General features: G+C 43.9%; 1 protein-coding gene across 7 annotated transcripts in view; it reads right to left on the bottom strand.

Annotated features, from left to right (window-relative positions):
• Window positions 1-12,571, bottom strand: part of STRBP (spermatid perinuclear RNA binding protein) — a 100,471-nt gene extending 87,900 nt beyond the window's left edge. For 4 of the 7 annotated variants that reach the window (XM_077306883.1, XM_077306893.1, XM_077306894.1 and 1 more), the window contains exon 1: window positions 12,054-12,207. The gene's annotated coding sequence lies outside the window, so the exon portion shown is untranslated. Of the gene's footprint in view, window positions 1-11,698; window positions 11,845-12,053; window positions 12,208-12,361 lie in introns of those variants that run through there. The other 3 variants (XM_077306888.1, XM_077306884.1, XM_077306887.1) reach the window with 3 other exon arrangements.
• Window positions 12,572-18,348: the final 5,777 nt, after the last annotated feature.

Here is an 18,348-nt window from a genome sequence, read left to right as displayed (position 1 = left end):
ACCAGTGGTCACCAACCCCCGGTCCGGGGATCAGTACTGGGTTGTGGATCAGTCAGTACCGGGCCGCGGCTCCTCCTTGTCCTCCTCCCCAGCTGCTGCCTCGGGGGGCTGCACTGCTACTCTGCCGCTGGCTCACCTTTGGTGCTTTCCAGCAGCCGCCATGGTTGGGGCTCCCCCTCGGCATGGCACTACGCAGCTGCTGCTGGCAGCGCCCCCCAGTGGGTGGCGGGAAGTCAGGGGCACCAGCGGGAAAGCAAGTGGAGCAGGGGCTCAGGCGGCGGTGACGTCCCTCGGCAAAAGACTACCCCCCCCCCGGGCCTCAGTAAAATTGTCAAGCGTTGACCAGTCCCTGGTGATAAAAAGGTTGGGGATCAACTGCTCTAGACTACGCTGGAATTTATAGCTGCACATTGCCAGGTAGGTGTCAATGGAGAATAAATGGACACTTTGGCCAAGAGGGTAGCAGTTTGCTTAAGGTCACCTGGCAATTTTGTGGCTCATGAGACATTTGAAATGGGAACTTCCTTGCTCGTCTTCTTAACTACTGTGCCACAACAAAATAATAATAATAAGAAGAAGAAGACTCACATATTGTGCTTCATAACAGCTGGTCTTATGACCACATCCAGCTCTTGGATCTTGGTATCTGGGCTTGCTCTACGTTACATTAATTAACACAATGCATAATCAAAACATTTGCCGCAGAAGCACAAATTCATAGCGAGAGCACAGAATGCAAATGTGATGCGTAACCACTCGCTGCTTTCTGCAGTGAGGAAGATGGTCCCCTAAACAATCAGAAGCTGTTGTGAGAAAGAGGGAGAGCTAGCAGGCAGGTGTGCTCCTTCTCTAAGCCCCAAACCCTTGCAAAAAGGCAGCTTCAGACACGGATAGGCTGGGGGGAGAAGAGAGAAGAACGTTTACAGGAAAAGTCCTGCAGTAAACTCTACTAAGTATCTTACCAGATGCCCTAAGAAGTATCTCAAATAACTCCTGGCCGGTGCCGCGGCTGCCGGCTTGGCAGAGCCCCTCCTTTGCCCCTTCTCTCTCTCTTTCCCACACCTCCATGGAGCCAAGCCTCCAAGCACAGCTAGTTCCAGAACAATGTGGAAAATGTGTGGGTGCTTTTTAAAGCATTATTTCTATAAAAAGGGTAAGTTTTCAAACCTTGCATAAGAATGTACACACTCACCAAAAACACACCCACCTGAACAAGATTTTCTGAAACTCAACTTATTCATCTTTGAGAAACACAAGTTAGGAAGGAAGCAGCTCCAAGCTCCAGGCAAAGGGGGCATTTAAAGGGACATAGAATAAGTCAGCACAATAGCCACATTAATGGCAAGGCTTATAACTAATCTATCCTCCCCGGAAGAGGTACCATTTCCATTAAAAGACTCAACATTCTCTGATCATACAGAGGCTCATACCAACCCGTGCTAGTATTTTAAGCAAATGTAAACCCACACCCACCTCTTTTCCTGTCAGCATTTCAGGCACTTAATGCTCTTATCTTAGCATCCAAGGGGCTCCGTGGTCTTTATTTAGACAGCTATAACAGCACAGAATCTACCCCATCATTTTCCCATTTCACCAGCAGAGAGAGAAACAGAGACATACTGGTCCAAATAGGATACAAAGTGGTCCAGGTAGGGGTGGAAACCCAGTGGCATACCAAGAGCAGGACAGGAGGTACAATCTACCCTGGGGCAGTTTGAGGAAGGCCCTGCTGCATCCAGCTGAATGCCTTTTTCTTTTTAAAATGCTGTTCTGGTTGCAGCCACTAGGAGCACCAGGAAGTCTAAGCCTAACAACCACCACTCTAGGACCAGCTAAACTCCTTTCTCCAAGGCTGAAGCAAACGTGCTTAACAGATTGTACAAGCAAGCCAGCACTAATAACTGCTACAGTAATTACCGGTCTGCAGGTCATTTTCTCCAATAATCTAGATGTTCTCTATTCCTTTCCTTGTACCCAGCTCAACCAGATCTTGCAAAGCAGTACTTAGGGTGTCACAGCAAGATAAAATGACTTTTAATTTCTCTCTTTCCCACCCATTTCTCATTCATTTCTATCTCCTTTAGCCTAAAGTTCCCTTTTATTTTCACTTCTTGATTTCAAGACCTTCCCATCCCTATCCTGCATGGTAACAGAATGTATTTAAGAGCAGTAGAACAGCAAACTTTTATTAACTAACCCAGAAGACATTAGGTTTGCTCAGCACTGTAGACTGCAATAGTTCTGCTGGGCTTACACCTACCCCCCCCCTTGCTTGGACAGTGATATTGTTCTTGACATCAGTTAGCATTGCCACAATGGCACTGGGTTCAGCTGAGCACTGGGATTGTACTGGTACAGTTAGGTATCCTGTGTATTGCATTAGTTGTGCTGGGCTTGCAGAAATTTCCCCCTCCCCTCAATTTTTACTGCAGAAATTCTGTGGTTGGCACAGTACCAACCTTTGGAAATAATGGAGGGTGGGGGCACCTTCTGGGGGAGGGGGTAGTAATGTCTCTTAACATCCAGCCTGGTGAACCTTGCGATTAATATTGTGATACTTTTGCTAGTGTTACTTGGTAAAAGTTAGTACAAAGGTAGCCTCCAAGCTCTCAAAAACACCTCGTAGATGTTTGAGTTGTCAGCTCTTCAGCTTCAAAATGGAGAACAGAAGCCCTTGCAGGTCTCTGCATAGTACACAAGTGGTTAGGGCAGAAGTAGTCAAACTGTGGCCCTCCAGATGTCCATGGACTACAATTCCCATGAGCCCCTGACAGTGAATGCTGATGGGGGCTCGTGGGAACTGTAGTCCATGCAGATCTGGAGGGCCGCAGTTTGACTACCCCTGGGTTAGGGTGTTCTGTTTTTAGCCATCAAGTCACAACTGATTTATATAGGCAACCCTGTAGGATTTTCAAGGCAAGCGACATTCAGAGGGGGTTTGTCACTGCCCGCCTCTGTGGCCTTGCTTAGTTTCTGAAGCCATCCAGGTCAGGGCTAAGCTAAGAGTAATGTAACTGCCCAAGGTCACCCAGCAAGCTTCCATGGCACAAACCTGGATTTCCCAGATCCTAGTGCAGCACTTTAAGCACTACACTATGGGGGCTCTCATAATGGAATAGCATTTTGGAATTTGGAATTTTCTTACTAACACGACTATATACACAAAGTTCAATCGAAATGTTAACAGTCTGCATTTCTTTTCTGTCCATTGGGGCAGGGGGCGGGGGGGATTGGGTCTAGTTGCCCCTTTAAGACCAAACTTTGTTTTGTTGTTTCAGGAGAATACAACTACCCCCCTGAATTTATTTTCTGGCCATTATTATTAATTGAAATAACTTTGTTGTAAAGTGGAGGAGCTCTGCTCTGGATAGCCTCAGCCTAGCCTGATCTTGTTAGATCTCAAAAGCTAAGCAGGGGTGATGCAGAGACAGGCAAGGGCAAACCACCTCCAAACATCTCTCGCTTTGAAGACCCTAAGGCAGGGGTAGTCAAACTGCAGCCCTCCAGATGTCCATGGACTACAATTCCCAGGAGCCCCCTGCCAGCATTTGCTGGCAGGGGGCTCCTGGGAATTGTAGTCCATGGGCATCTGGAGGGCCGCAGTTTGACTACCCCTGCCCTAAGGGGTTGTTATAAATCAGGCGTAATTTGAGACTAAAAGAAATAAATGGGGAGGGGGGGGGTGTTGAAAAATTATCCATCTTGGGAGGCAAAAAGGCTAGGTACACTACTTGCAGAAACAAATAAGGCCGCTAAGAAAACAAACTTTTTAACTGCATATTTTCCTCCAAATAAGGAAGAACGAAGAATTTTGTGCAATCCAAATGTTTGCTATGTCAATACCTTTGTTCCAACAGAAAGCAGGACCTGATTAAGCAGCAAAAAGGGGATTTCAACTTCCCGGCACCAGGAAAAAGAATTCAGTCAGCAAAAAAAATAAATAATAATAATTAAAAAAAATAAGTACCATCATGCACAAGGAAGAGAGAAAAATGCAAGAAATTCCTAGCTTTCATAGGCATGGCTAGCTATCCTGGGCCACTTGCAAACTCTCAAACAGATATTCTAATGATTTTAAATAGATACCACAGGGATACTTGGTCATAGGACAAGTCCTAAACCCTGGCCTCCCAAATTCTTGGGAGAATACTCAGAACTAATACTCAGAAGCTACTGTTCCACTAAAACAAATACATAAACAGATAAACAAAACATCTATTTGCATTGCTTATTTTGCTCTGGAAAGTGCAAAGACGCAACCCTGAGTATTTTACAATCCAAATTCCAATAATGTGGGAGAGAAGATAGAGATGAGGCAAGGGTAGAAATTAAGAAGCCAGGGCAGAAAGAGCATGTATGGATTCTGAAGCAGCATTTCAATTAACTTTGAGCATATTCAGAATATGACTTGGTACAGAAGCAAGGGGGGGGTTAGACAATCAGGAGGAAACTTAAGATACTTACAATTTTTCAATCAAACCGAAACTTATTTTATGGTTTTAACAACATAAAATGGCTAATAATGGCATATTAATAACATAAACTGACGGAATTTAAAACTCTAAAGGTCTTATCATATAAAGGGTTATGACAGTCCATTGAGAGATGGGTATATCCCTGACCTCATCTACAATGCAGTGCATGGGGAGAAAACGTTATTGTTAGTATGATCAAGTACACAAAGCACTTTTTTATATTATTATTTATTTACCAAAAGGCATGTGTGTAATATAGCCAAGAGATCCTAAGATTGTCTGCCTGCCAGGCAAGAGACGTTTGGAGGTGGTTTGTCATTACCTGCCTCCTGTGTTAGGACCCGGATATTCATTGGAGGTTGCCCTTCCAAGTGCTAGTCAGGGCCGCTCCTGCTTATATTTCCATAATAATAGCGGGCAGACTGTCTCTGGCCCTAAAACCGGAAGTGGTAAGAGAATTCGGGGGGGGGGGGGGCCGGGAGAACGATCTTTGAACATAACAGATTTCAGTACTTTCCAGGTTGCATTAAATTTATTTTTAAGGAAGGTTACTCAAGTGGTAGCTTCCCAACTCTGGTACTTCTGAATAAAAATTATCTAGATCAGGTCTTGCCAAATTTTCTTTGGGTCTAGGAGCTGGCCCAAAAATGCAGGACGCAGACTCATTTTCCAGCCTTCAGGATTTTGTTTTAGTTAATGCATTTTCAAATTACTGCTACCATCAGTAACCTAACCCTAAATGTTTTAGCACTAAAGCTATGACAAAATTGTTGTAGTGTAGTATATAAACATTTGGGTATCATTTTTGTCATCACCATAATGGGTGGCAAATTTTAATATATTTTTAAAATGTGTTATTTATCGGGTGATGTGGCTATATATGGTCATGTCAACCTGTCCACTCCACCCCCAATGCCAATGATGGGCCTGGAGGGAGTGGGAAGGTGAGTGCGTACACAGGTGAGTGTGTACACAGCTATGCTTCCCAGTCATATTCTGAACAATCACACCACTTCTGGGTTTTTTCAAAGCCTGAAGCATATTTCAGGGGTTTCTCAACGGTAAGAAAGTTGAGAATGTCTGAACTAACATCTTATCATAACCTAATTTCTCAATTTCTCATAATTCCACTACTGTCTTTAAAAGCTTTAAGTGAATATTGGAGCCATTCTAGAAAGCAACTGGTTATGAATATATGTACCACTGAAAGGTATAAACCTAGCATATCAATGTAATGACCAGAATTTCATGCACATGTATTTTTATGTCATACAGCAAATCGTTTTCAGGTGTAAAATGATGAGTTTGTAGTTCTACTTTGGTCATCCAGACTGGTGATCTATACTGCTCTTTTGACAGAGAAATAATAGTTCCAGTTCTTCTGGAGCAGCAAATAATTTTTAAGCCTATCAACCATTGTATCCCTTTGGAAAACTGAACAAGGCTGGGTCCTAGAAGAAGTGTTTTTTGATGACTCTGGTACCTCTTGAAGGATAGGTTTCAGAAGTAAATTTGTTCTGTATCTTATGGGGTTATGCAGGGTTCTATGTTGCCTCTCATGTTATTGAACATCTACATTAAACTACCAGGAAAGATTATTTGAAAATTCAATGCATGACCTTTCCATTTATTGCCTGGAATACCATAAATATGTTTATACCATGATTGGAGGTAAAGGACTAGATGAGGGTGAACTAATTTCAGTAGCTAATAAATAGTCCAATCAGTTGGGGGAACTGCTGACAGAGAAGTAGGTGCTTAGCCTGTTCTGGATGGATTTGTATTTAACCTGAAAAAGCAGGTTTGTAGCCTAGAGGTGCTCCTCAAGTCTTCTTTGTCCCTAGGTAAGAAGGCAACATGCACCATTTGCTTAGGTTTCTACACCTGCTGTTGGCCAGCCCCCAAGAAAGCCAGCTGGGCCACTACCATATATGCTTTAATCCTATCCATATTGGTTTGCCATAACACACCACTGAAGATAGTCCAAAAGCTTCAGCTTATTCATAATGTGGTAAGCAGAATGTTAACACTTCCTTCCTTCAATAAACATACCGTATTTGCCGGCGTATAAGACGACTGGGCGTATAAGACGATCCCCCAACATTTCCACTCAAAATATAGAGCTTGTTACATTACATTACAGTACTATGGGCCACTATGGGCAGCTATGTCTATCCCAACTGAAGTGCACCCAGCGTATAGGATGACCCCCCCCCCCACTTGGAGGCATGTTTTTCAGGGGGGAAAAGTAGTCTTATACGCCAGCAAATACTGTAATCAAGACTGTATCAACTACACTGGCTCCCAGTAGTTTGACAAGCTAGAAATCAAAGTACTCATTTTGACCTTTAAAACTTGGATACAAAATACCTGAAAAACAGCTTCCAAAATCAGACAACAAGCTCTGCAGCAGGAACCCACATTAGCACAGGTGAACTTAACAGGAATCCATGTGAAGACCTTCCCAGCAGCGCTTCCTGTATTGTGGGATTACTTTGTCCAGGAGTTTCATTACATTACAGCCTTCCATCATCGTTTCAAAACCTAGCTATATCAGAAGAGCTTTGAACAGAATCAGTATCAGCTTTATGCTCTTTTTAATTTACTTCCTACATGTTTATCCTACCCTCCATTTTATCCTAACTCTGCAAAGTACCAACACCCAAAAAGCTTCATGGCCACGAATCTGAACCTAGGTTTTCCAAATCCTAGTATGACACCCTAACATCTGCACCTCATGGTTGAATATCACAGTGACTTTTAATGATCGGGCTGTATTTTATTTGTTTTATTTTATCAGCCAGCATTTCAAAAAATTTAGCCCACTTTTCCATTAAAGTATCCAGAGTAGTTGGTGTTTGTTTATGAAAAAGCAGCATGTAAGTTTCCTAAATAAACAGACAAAAGGTGGCGTGTGTATATCAGCTGCTCTCTTTCCAAGTAATACAAGCAACAGTATTTTCTCACCGTTGTGGAAGTTCTGAGAAAACACAGCCAGCCAGCCCTGCTCAGAATTTGGTTTTGCTCTTCAAAATTAACACAGACAGGTGGATCTGCTACTGTTATTAGATTATGGAGTAGGCTGACCTGTGCCTGCAGGATCATCCCCTGTCCAACATACACCTGTTTGCCAGAGCCTTGACTGTACTATGCTTCATTGTGATCTGACATAAGTACAACTGAAAGAGAAGAAGCAAAGGAAGGCTGTTACCTATCATATCATGGCTGTGAACTTCCTGGAGCATCTGGCTAGCAACTGCTGGGGAGGGAGGGAGGAAGGAGCCCATTGAAAAACAGAGTCCCATTGTGTGTACATGAAGGGGAGGAAAGGTAAATGAGACAGCCACTATCTTAAACAAACCTTAAACAAAACAAAACAAAAAATTTGCTTATTGACACCCCTTCCCCTACTTTATATATCTCAGAACAAGCCATCTTCTCCCATGGGAGCTATTCCGAGCAATGCAAAAACTTGTCCCCAATCTATACTGATGAAAAGACACCACTAACTTGCATGCAAGAATCAGTGGCAGCACAGTTATAAAGATACAACAAAGGCAAGGCCAGTCCAGACCTTCCCGTATCTATTTCTTATCCCTACACGCTGAAAAAAATCCACAAAGGTTCCATTGCTTAGTTTACAGCAACTCTTTTGAGCCTACACACAAAGAAACTGGATATTTCACAGTCTGGAAAAGGCACTAAAGCACTGCCTTGTTGGCTTACAGAGTTCTCTACACAAAATAAGAAGTTTCTATATAAAGACTGAATAGAATCCATTTAGGAGGTCTTTGTATCCTTTCTTTCTAAAAGGCAATTCCAAATTAAGGCAGATCTGTCCAAATCATCCACCTTCAGCCTTTCTTATAATTATCTCTCTATCCAACAGGGCCCCAAACAAACCAACTCCATCTTATCCTTTGGATCCCTCTTAAAGGCACATACCTCTTACCTTGAAAGGCACCTGTTGTTACAAGCACACTGAACATTCTAAACATTCTTTACTAAGTTCCATTTACAATTCCATATCACCCCCCTTAACATTTCTCTCATTTGGCAGCGAAGGGAAGAAAAAAATCTGTTTAAATCTGTCAGATTTTTTTGTAACACTTACTTCATTCCTCTCAGCCATGCAAAGCTCTTAAACATCAATATGGAAGTCTGTTGGAAAGGTATCTGACTTGCAGAGAACTATAAGGTTCAAATTCCTACTAGCCATAAAGATCACTAGGTGGCCTGAGGCCAGACTCTGGCTCTTACAACAATCCTCTACGGTTGATTAGGCCGAGGATAAAAATGGAATCTCCTCTGCCCTGGTAATCTATTCTGAGATTCTGCATCTTCAAGTCTTTCCAATGAAAACTGCCTTCAATCAGAATTTACTGACAGTGGGACAATCGGGGATTCACTCTGATGCAAGGAGTAACACAGCTAATCTCTGCTACGCATCCCCACACGAGTTCAGAACACGACTGCCTCAGCGTCGAACCAGTAGCCGATCTAGCTCTGCCCTATCTCCTCTGACTGATGGTGGCTCTCAGGAAAGTCTTTCCCAACACTTGGTTTGCAAAATCCCGGAGCACTTTGGCATGTAAAGCTTATGTCCTACTATTGAGCCACAATAGCCTTCCTGTCTGACTTCTCAGAAATTAACCACTGCCTCCACTGAACGTAATACATATAACAGCAATGTTTTTCAGACCAAACAGAAACCTTTATTTTATTTACTTCAGTCATACCCCATTTTTCTTCCTTGTGGGGGCACGAGGTGGTTCATATCTTTCTCCTTCATTTTATCCTCACAACCTGTGAGGAAGGTGAAGCTGAGAATATCTTACTAGGTCAAGGTCACTCTGCAAACTTCCATGGCAGAGTGAGGATTCGAACCTGGGTCTCTCCGATCCTAGTCCGACACCCTATCCACCATACTACAATGCAAGCAAGTCAACAAAATTACTAGCCTACTAAACGTTTCGCCATTCAGTTTGTCCACAGCTAATTGCAGCTGTAAAGCTGACATTTGCAAGGTCTCCTTACTCGGTCAGAGCGTCTGACTTCGCACAGGCAGCAAGGTAGGTAAGTGGTTACAGGTCACTAATAAGCCTGCTAGAAAATATGCTATGAGATTTAGAAGAGATTCTAAGAATATTTTAAAAACTTTAAGTAAAGTTTACAAAAAGATTACTGAAACTCACAAACAAGAGAAGAGTGGGATAAAATCAGAATGCCACAGCTGGGCCATTTCATACCTCTGAAAGAACATCTACCTCTAAAAGAAAATGTTTAGGGCAGGTCAGCCCTTTAGCACAGATGTCCAACAGCACAAATCAGGAGAAAAACTGCAAAATATTTACTTTTTCATTCTAACCTTACACTAAGCACAGCTGTACCCATCCCATAGGACATCTTTTGCAGATGTTGCTCTTCTTTCTGTCTGCATTCCTCCCCTAGCTTCTACTCCAGACTTTCAGTTTAATGATTAACAATAATCAAGAGACAGCAAATCCAGGGGGTGAGGGAATCAACGCATGAATATTTGCAATTAAAAACTGCATAAAGAATTACCACCAAATTTGGAACTGCTGCATAGGGACAACACAGTGTCTTAATAAGTCACCAGGAAGTGCAGATGCTTCATTTTTTTGAAAAATCAGGACAGGTTAAAAGACAATATGATGTGCTTAACCAGATGTACAGAGGCTGGATTTTGATGGCTGAGGTACATGTGCAGCAAAATCAAGCAAATAAATGTTCCCATCATCAAAATTGCCCCCTTTAAAAAGGTGGAATGGGAGTATCTATAAAAAAGGTTAGCTCATGATCATCTTGCTGGACAGAACTGTTCTATGAAGCAGTTCATAGAATTCTCCTGAAAGACATAGCCTCTGCTATCTGCACAGAAATGGATAACACTTGTCCACCATGGTATTTACCGATACTTTGGAAATCCAGTTCTCATCCGAACTCTTACCTCCACATTGCCTTTCCCCTGTAAATGTGCACATAAACATGACAACAACTCTCCCAAAATACTTGAATACAACTGCCCTACAAAGTCATCCCAAGATGCGGGCTTCTTCCTAGCAGATACCACATCACAAGTATAGAAAAATCTGTGCACAGAAAACAAGACAAGACAGAAACAATTGGTTTTTTAAAAAATCTGGTATTTGTAATTAAAGGCTGGATGTAATTGGCGGAATTGGTACCTTCCCCAAGTTAAGACAATAGTCCCTCTCATCCCAATTCCCAGGAGCTGTCCTCTGGTTAGACATCATCATCAGGAATATACATAAAAGGAAAACTTTAGATACTTCTGTACCCAGAATTACTGTGAAAAAGAGTCCTGCATTACTCATAATCTTGTATGTATCATACCACCACTGAATTTCATGCCAAGACGAAACAGGAGTCACAACTTGCTGCATAAACATGAGCAAATGGGACGAATGCCACCTTTTTACTACCTTCACTGGGAACTCAACCTACTAGTCTCAGGTAAGAACTCAACGGCTTCCTAAATTGCCCGGCCCTGTGAACCAAACCACCCAACAGCAGTTAATCTGGCCTGAATATTCCTCCTCCCAAACAATGCCTGACTAAGCCTGCCTGCCTCTTCCCTCCAAGAGAACTCCCAACCCCAAATTATCAGGTTACAAGCCTCCAGTCTTTTTTCCCATCCTGCAGGTGTTCACATCTATCACTCTGCACACACACCCAGTTCTCCATACAATGAGCACCCACAAATACTACCACCCTTATCCTCCTCACTCCTTTTCTGCACCCACTCTGCAAAACACAGTTCCTGGTGCTTGGGTGCTGCCTCCTAGGCCCAAGCCCCCTTAAGGGAGCACCTGTGCTATCAGCTGTCCACAGTGGTTCTTCCTTCCTCAGAAGGCTCAGGTATATTCCTAGATCCAATGGCAACACACAGGCCACATGATGCCCTCTATCTACTTCTGGGCACCAACCCCGAGCAGTACGCTTCCCGGCCACCCCTCAACCCTCCTTGCCTCTAGCCAACCCACTGCAGATCGCACTGACCTACAAACGCTGCCTATTGCCGCGAATAGCCTCCCTCCCTCAGCACCTTTCTCCAGGATCCCAGATCCGCTGCCTCACTCCAGGCTGTGCATTTGACCTAATGATTTCACACCGCAGCCGTCTGCTGCTGCTCTCGCTCCCCCACTCCCAACCCCACCGCACCTCTTCCCACAACCTACCCCAATTCAGATCTTGGCATCTTACCACCCCGTTACCTCCCACTACTTCAGCTCCATGCAAAACACAGGAGAGCCGCTGTGCCTGACAACCTAGGCATGCCCGCGCGGGGGGCTCTGAAGCGATGCCAAAGGCATCTATAAGCCATGCCGCTCTGAACAGGCCGCCCCTACCTAGCCCTCCTTGGAAAGAGCCCTCTCCTTCTCCAGGCATCCCCTGACCCCTTGAATCGAGCCCCCCGCCCATCGCTCTCCATTGCCCCGCCCCCTTGCTTCGTGCATTCGCGATCCCTCAGCGCTCCACTCCCCACGCCTCCCCCGGTGCATGGCGAGCCCCCCGGAAGAGTAGAGTCCCTACCGCCCTTCGCTCAGCCCCCCGGCTCCGTCCCGGCTGGCTCCGTCTCTTGCAGCTCCGCAGCAGGCAGCTTTCGGGGGCTCCTACAGCACGTGACAGCGCCCAGCGCCCCCATAGGCTGGGCCCGGCCAGAGCTGCCGGGCAACGTGAGCCCGCCCCCTCCCTGCACCTGAGAAAGGCAGAGCTGCCTTACGCTTGTTGCGTAGCGCGGGACCGGCTCCGTCACGCAAGCGCCGCAGTGCTACCTTAGTTCTTCCCCGCCTCTGCCAACGCTACGGTCGGAGTTAGCGCAAGTTGTCTGTTGCTCTTACCTGCGAAGTCAGCTCCCTTTGCGCAAGTGACGCAGCTCGGCTCGCTTTTCCGTCCACCTCTTCGAAAAAGAAAGAGACCCTGCTTTAAGAGGAATCCGCAATGTTACCACAGTCAAATCCACTGTACTTGAAGTAGAAAGAGAAATTTCTCGCACCCTATTTAGGAAATATTTAAACTTCGCATCAGCGCTCCAGTCGGGTTGCTCCTAAAGGCGGAGTTGGTTTCACCGTTTCTTACAAGCGTGCTGTACGGTTGGCTGCGGATCCGCGAATACCTCGCTTGTTTCTTGCGCAAAGTGCGTAAATTGACTGGCGGAATATGAATGGCTTCAATAAAGGGGGGCTTTAAAGGGAGCGGAAAGACTGAGGGAAAATGGAGCTGGGTGACAGGTGTGTAGACTAGAGAAAAAGATTGAGGTGCATAAAGAAGACGCTTGTGGTTGAAAAAAAAACCTAATGTGAGAGAAAGTGCATGTAAATGAGGGCAAAGATAAAAAGGGAATTTTGCACACAGGTGTGTAGAGAAAGAAAGCCAAGGTAAAATATGTGAAGGAAAGAAGGTTAAAACTGACAAAAAGGAGACAAGTGATAAGCAAATACCAGCCTCTGAAGTAACTTGGCAATAACGCTATAATGAACTATAGTTGAAAACAACATTCATTTAAAACATTTACTTTAAAAAAATCAAGTTCACCCAAATCACTAAGTGCTGTTCCAATCAGAAGGCTTCCAGGATTCGACCTGAATATGAAATAGTCAAGGATGTCTGTGAGGATGATGCCACTCTCCTCTTCAGGGGCTCTGAACAGGGGCATTGGACACAAAAGTCCTTTTAAAAGGACTTTAAAAGTCCTTTTAAAATATCTTCAGGACAAGTTTGTTTGTTTATTCAATTTGCAAGACTGCCTCTCTTGGCATATCAATTTCAGGGCAGTTTACAACCGTTAACAAGAAATCATTACAAACAATAACATTATAACCTGTAGGAAAGTACCATTTGTGGGACACAGAGGAACAGGCTGATATGGGTGGAGGCAGTCCTCCTGGTACTTTGGATCCAAGCCATTTAGACCAGGGGGAGTCAACCTGTGGTCCTCCAGATGTTCATGGACTACAATTCCCATGAGCCCCTGCCAGCAAACGCTGGCAGGGGCTTGTGGGAATTGTAGTTCATGAACATCTGGAGGACCACAGGTTGACTACCCCTGATTTAGACTATAAAGGTTGGTTTGTTTTAAGCCCCTTGAACTGAGTATCTTTTGCTGCTGTGCTGTGAATTGCTTTTGTTTTTAGGAGCAGTCTCTTGAGGAACATGTTACCATAAACTATCCTGGATGTTACCACATCATATTTACCTGTAACTAGGTCTTTTTCCGCAGGAATTGCTGCAGCTGATGTGCCAGTCCAAGGTACGCCTAACTGCTTCTGTTACTCCTAGCTACTTCAGGCTGTTTACCCAAGCATTCGGAAGTATTCCATGCTGTTTCATTACACCTTCAGGAGCAAAGTCACTTCTTCTAGAACAGATCAAACACCAGTTATCTCCAATCCACTGTACTTCCATTTTGTCTCATTTCAACTTAAATTGCAGATACTGGTTTACAACTCTTACCAGCTCCCTAAAAGGGAGAGAGAGGTAAGTGTCATCAGTATATTAATGGCACTGAGCTGTAAAATCTCCAGATGAGCATTCCTAGTGACTTTATGCAGGTGTTAAATAGCATAGGGGATAAGAGGCAATCTTGAGGGGTCCGATGTCTTAATGCCTGTAGGACAGAGCAAAAGTCCATTAGCAACATCTTCTGGACACTATATCAAATGAAGGGTTGACAGCAGGGTCGCATTGTGCTTCCCAAGCCCAGCTTTGCTAGACGGTCCAGAAGGTGTCCATGGTACTGAAAGCCTTTGAGAAATCCAGGAAGATCGACAGAGACATGCTCCCCCTGTCTGCTGACCAGTGAAATAAAGTGATGAACAAACAGGTATGTAGAGAGAGAATGCTGAGGTAACAATGGGGAAGGAAGTACGGAGGCAATACTGAGGTAAAAAGCAAACATGAGAAAGTAACTGTACATTAAAGGACAAGACTGAAGTGAAGATTGCAAAGACAGGAAACAGTCGCAAAGGTAAATGAGAAAATTATAACTGGAATTCTAAGGAAAAGATCAAAGGGAGCCACGAGAGGGGATTAGGTAAAGAGTCAGCAGAGGTGATGCATAGGGAAGAGAAATAATAAAGCAATAAAAGAGAGGCTAAGGTAGAATGGAGTTAGGCAAACAGGTATACAGACAAGTTAAGCAGAGGTTAAAATACAACTGTGTTCTTATAAAACAAAATAAAGCTTTAGGTCAAGTAAAATACAATAACAGTGATTTTGAGGGAAAGTATGGAAAGAGCCTCTTGTGGCACAGAGTGGTAAGGCAGCCATCTGAAAGCTTTGCCCATGAGGCTGGGAGTTCAATCCCAGCAGCCGGCTCAAGGTTGACTCAGCCTTCCATCCTTCCGAGGTCGGTAAAATGAGTACCCAGCTTCCTGGGGGGTAAACGGTCATGACTGGGGAAGGCACTGGCAAACCACCCCGTATTGAGTCTGCCATGAAAACGCTAGAGGGCGTCACCCCAAGGGTCAGACATGACTCGGTGCTTGCACAGGGGATACCTTTACCTTTACCTTTTTATGGAAAGAAGCAACAGTGCAGGGATGAAGTGAAAAGTGAAGGTGAGCATACAATTAGGTAGGCATAAACAGGGTGCTGAGGATGAAAACAGAAGGCAGAAGTAAGAAGTCAGCAAGTATGAAGTGCAGAGGTAAGATGAAAATAAGCAAGGCTGTATAAATAAGAGGCTAAGGTCAAATGGAGTTTGTAATCAGGTGCGAGGAGAAGAGATGCTGAAGTAAAGAATGCTGAACAGCAGGCCTGGAGTGGAGGGCAGGGAAAGCAGCCGTATGAGGGATAGACAATGAGGGAAAAAGATGAGTAAAAAAGATGAACATAAACACTTCAGTATGTGTTGAGAAGGGAGGTAGAGGGAATGGGAAATATGAGTATATAGGGCAGGGGTAGTCAAACTGTGGCCCTCCAGATGTCCATGGACAACAATTCCCATGAGCCCCTGACAGTGAATGCTGGCAGGGTCTCATGGGAATTGTAGTCCATGGACATCTGGAGGGCTGCAGTTTGACTACCCCTGATATAGGGTATATTTCTGAGGTTCTCAGGAAAAAGGAAAAGTGATATTGCTAGCTTTCTGTGACCCACACAAACTGATATTTAAATAGTGTCATTCTTTAAGACAGCAAATGCTGGCAGGGTCTCATGGGAATTGTAGTCCATGGACATCTGGAGAACCACAGGTTGACTACCCTTGCTTTAAGGTACCACTAGATTTTAAAATTAATTTTGCTATCTTTCTCACACAACATGCATGGCAAATGGAAGTGTGGGATAGCACCAGGATCAATGTGGCAAATTGATTACGGAAAGAAAAAATGGAATTTAAAATAGTGGAATTCAGTGTAACGCATAGCTGCCTTTGTAGTGGAATCCAGTTGCGTTTCAATCGTTTCCCACAGGTTTTTGGTCTCAGCAAAAATCGCTAGAAAGGAAACGATATTTGCCGTGCTTTGTCCCGCCCCTGGCCGTCAATCAAACGAGCAGCCAATGGGCGGTTGTTACCATCCTCCGGAAAAGCCCCTTTGCCTTTAAGAACATGTTTTTTAAAAACAGAAAAACACACGTTGCAATGAATATGCCTTGAATCCTTGCTTCCTCCTAATGTAGAGACCCATCTAGCTGGCAGCTGGCGTGTGAGCTGCCGTTTCATCGTTGCCATGCTCCCCCGAGTGAACCCCCTCCCGTGCACGGGCGCGATTTTTGGCCGAAAATAAAGGGAACTTGCAAACGGGGCTGTGTTGTGCTTGGTGACTTAAAGCAGCTCTGTGGAGGGACTGCAGCCAGAGAAGCCTTGCTGGGTGAATGAAGGCTCGCTGGTTCGTTGCTCTTCACTCGCTCCGAGAAAAAAAAATGGCGATCGCTTCGCCGGAAGATCAGAGGAGAGAGCCAGGGGGAGGGACTTTGCTGAAACCGCAACAATGGTAATGCACAGAACTTTTTCGCTAGTGTTGCAGATTGGTTGCAAGAGTGTAGCACTTTCCAGAGGGTGAATCCACTTTTTGGGATTTCCCTGGAAGCACTACAACGAAGCGCTTCTAGCGGGACTGTTTCAGGAGTGTGGCAGATTGTGTACGACGTTGTGCATAACTGCATTTTAGTAGCAATTACAATTTTCCACACTCCTGCTACATTAAACTTGTGCGGAATGGGCCCCAGAGTTTGCTGCAGCTACATTGTAGCCTGGTGTGTCTACTAAGTATGGATCTGGAAAAGAGTTCATCAGTGGCCAATATGGTTTTCAGAGTAGCCATAGCAAAACAACATTGTGTCATTTTTACAGCATGCCTTGCTAAAAGGCTCCTCACCATTTTTTCTTCTTTCTTTTCTTTCTAGTACAGAATTTTTAAATGGAAGGAAGGCTGACTGTAATCAAACTGGGCACAAGGCTGGGTATTCACAAACTCTATGGAAATGTCCCAGCCATAATACATTTTCTATTGAGTTTACTGTGGCCTAATGTTCTACTTCTCTGTGTGCTTGGGAAGCCCAGGGGCCATTCCCAATCAATGTAGCATGCACTCTGTCTCTCCTCTTTCTCTGATGCTGCAGTCAGATGCCTCAACTTGAAAAAGAGGCCTTCCCTTTCTAGGGACCTCAAGACATCCTAAACCACTGATTCAATTATGAATAGCTATTTTAAAATCTAGCTAATGTTATCGTAAATACAGGGCTTTGGTATTTCTTTCATACTTTTAATATTCTTTTGCATTTTCCAAAGAATGCTTTCTTAGGAAAGAAATCCAGTTCTTGAGATTCTGGATATGAGACTGGATGAGACAGGAAAGATACACAGAAGTTTCGAGAATTGGGAAACAAATCATACACACACACACACACCAAAACATTGCAGGAGTATATACATATACTAAAGTCTCCAACAATAAATGCATCCATTGATTTTTAAAGGCTTTGAACACAAAAATGTAATGGAAACCTAATATGGAAACCTAACATTGTGATGGTGGTTGTTACATTATTCCATACTGCTGGTTCATTCATGGTCAGATTCTCACAATATTTTTCAATGGCTCATATGTAAAATGGTGGCAGTGTGCACAGATGGGACCCATGGGCACTATAGTGTCTAAACCAGGGGTAGTCAAACTGCGGCCCTCCAGATGTCCATGGACTACAATTCCCAGAAGCCCCTGCCAGCGAATGCTGGCAGGGGCTCCTGGGAATTGTAGTCCATGGACATCTGGAGGGCCGCAGTTTGACTACCCCTGGTCTAATCTATCCAACAGCTGGAGCAAGTTTCAGTTTTGTTTTGATATTTAGAATCATATATAAAATTCATTATTCAATATTTGTGCTTCAAAGAACTATCACAAGAACAACTGTGTAGTTAATAAGAGGGCTACTTGTCAAAACAAGGAAAGTTAAATTATAACTCTTCAAGAGCTCCTTTAGAGTAAAAAATGGCCTGCCTGATAAAATCTGAATTTTAAAATTACTTTTAACATTTTACAAAATATATAAAACAAGATTGTTTAGGAGAGCATTTTTATAAGGAGATTAGGTAATGGTTAATATCTGTGAAAATGTAGGCAGTTTATAATGTTTTATTCATTATGTATACCTTATATGAGCTTTGGTGCATTGTATTCTAATTTTGTAGTCTTATTACATTGTTGATTGTTTGTATTATGTTGCTCTTATTGTGTTGTTCAATTGTGCTTAATCTGTGCCGGCTTCCTGTATGTTTCTGGGCATTAAATGTTTGTGTTGACTTTCAAAGCCATATATATATTGGGACCAATATATCTGAAAAACACCTTCGCTCCCAGGCTACATCCCTAGTGCTCCCTACACA

This window comes from Paroedura picta, chromosome 12, assembly GCF_049243985.1.
Source record: "Paroedura picta isolate Pp20150507F chromosome 12, Ppicta_v3.0, whole genome shotgun sequence".
NCBI lineage: Eukaryota > Metazoa > Chordata > Lepidosauria > Squamata > Gekkonidae > Paroedura > Paroedura picta.
This window is presented reverse-complemented; position numbering and strand designations above follow the sequence as displayed.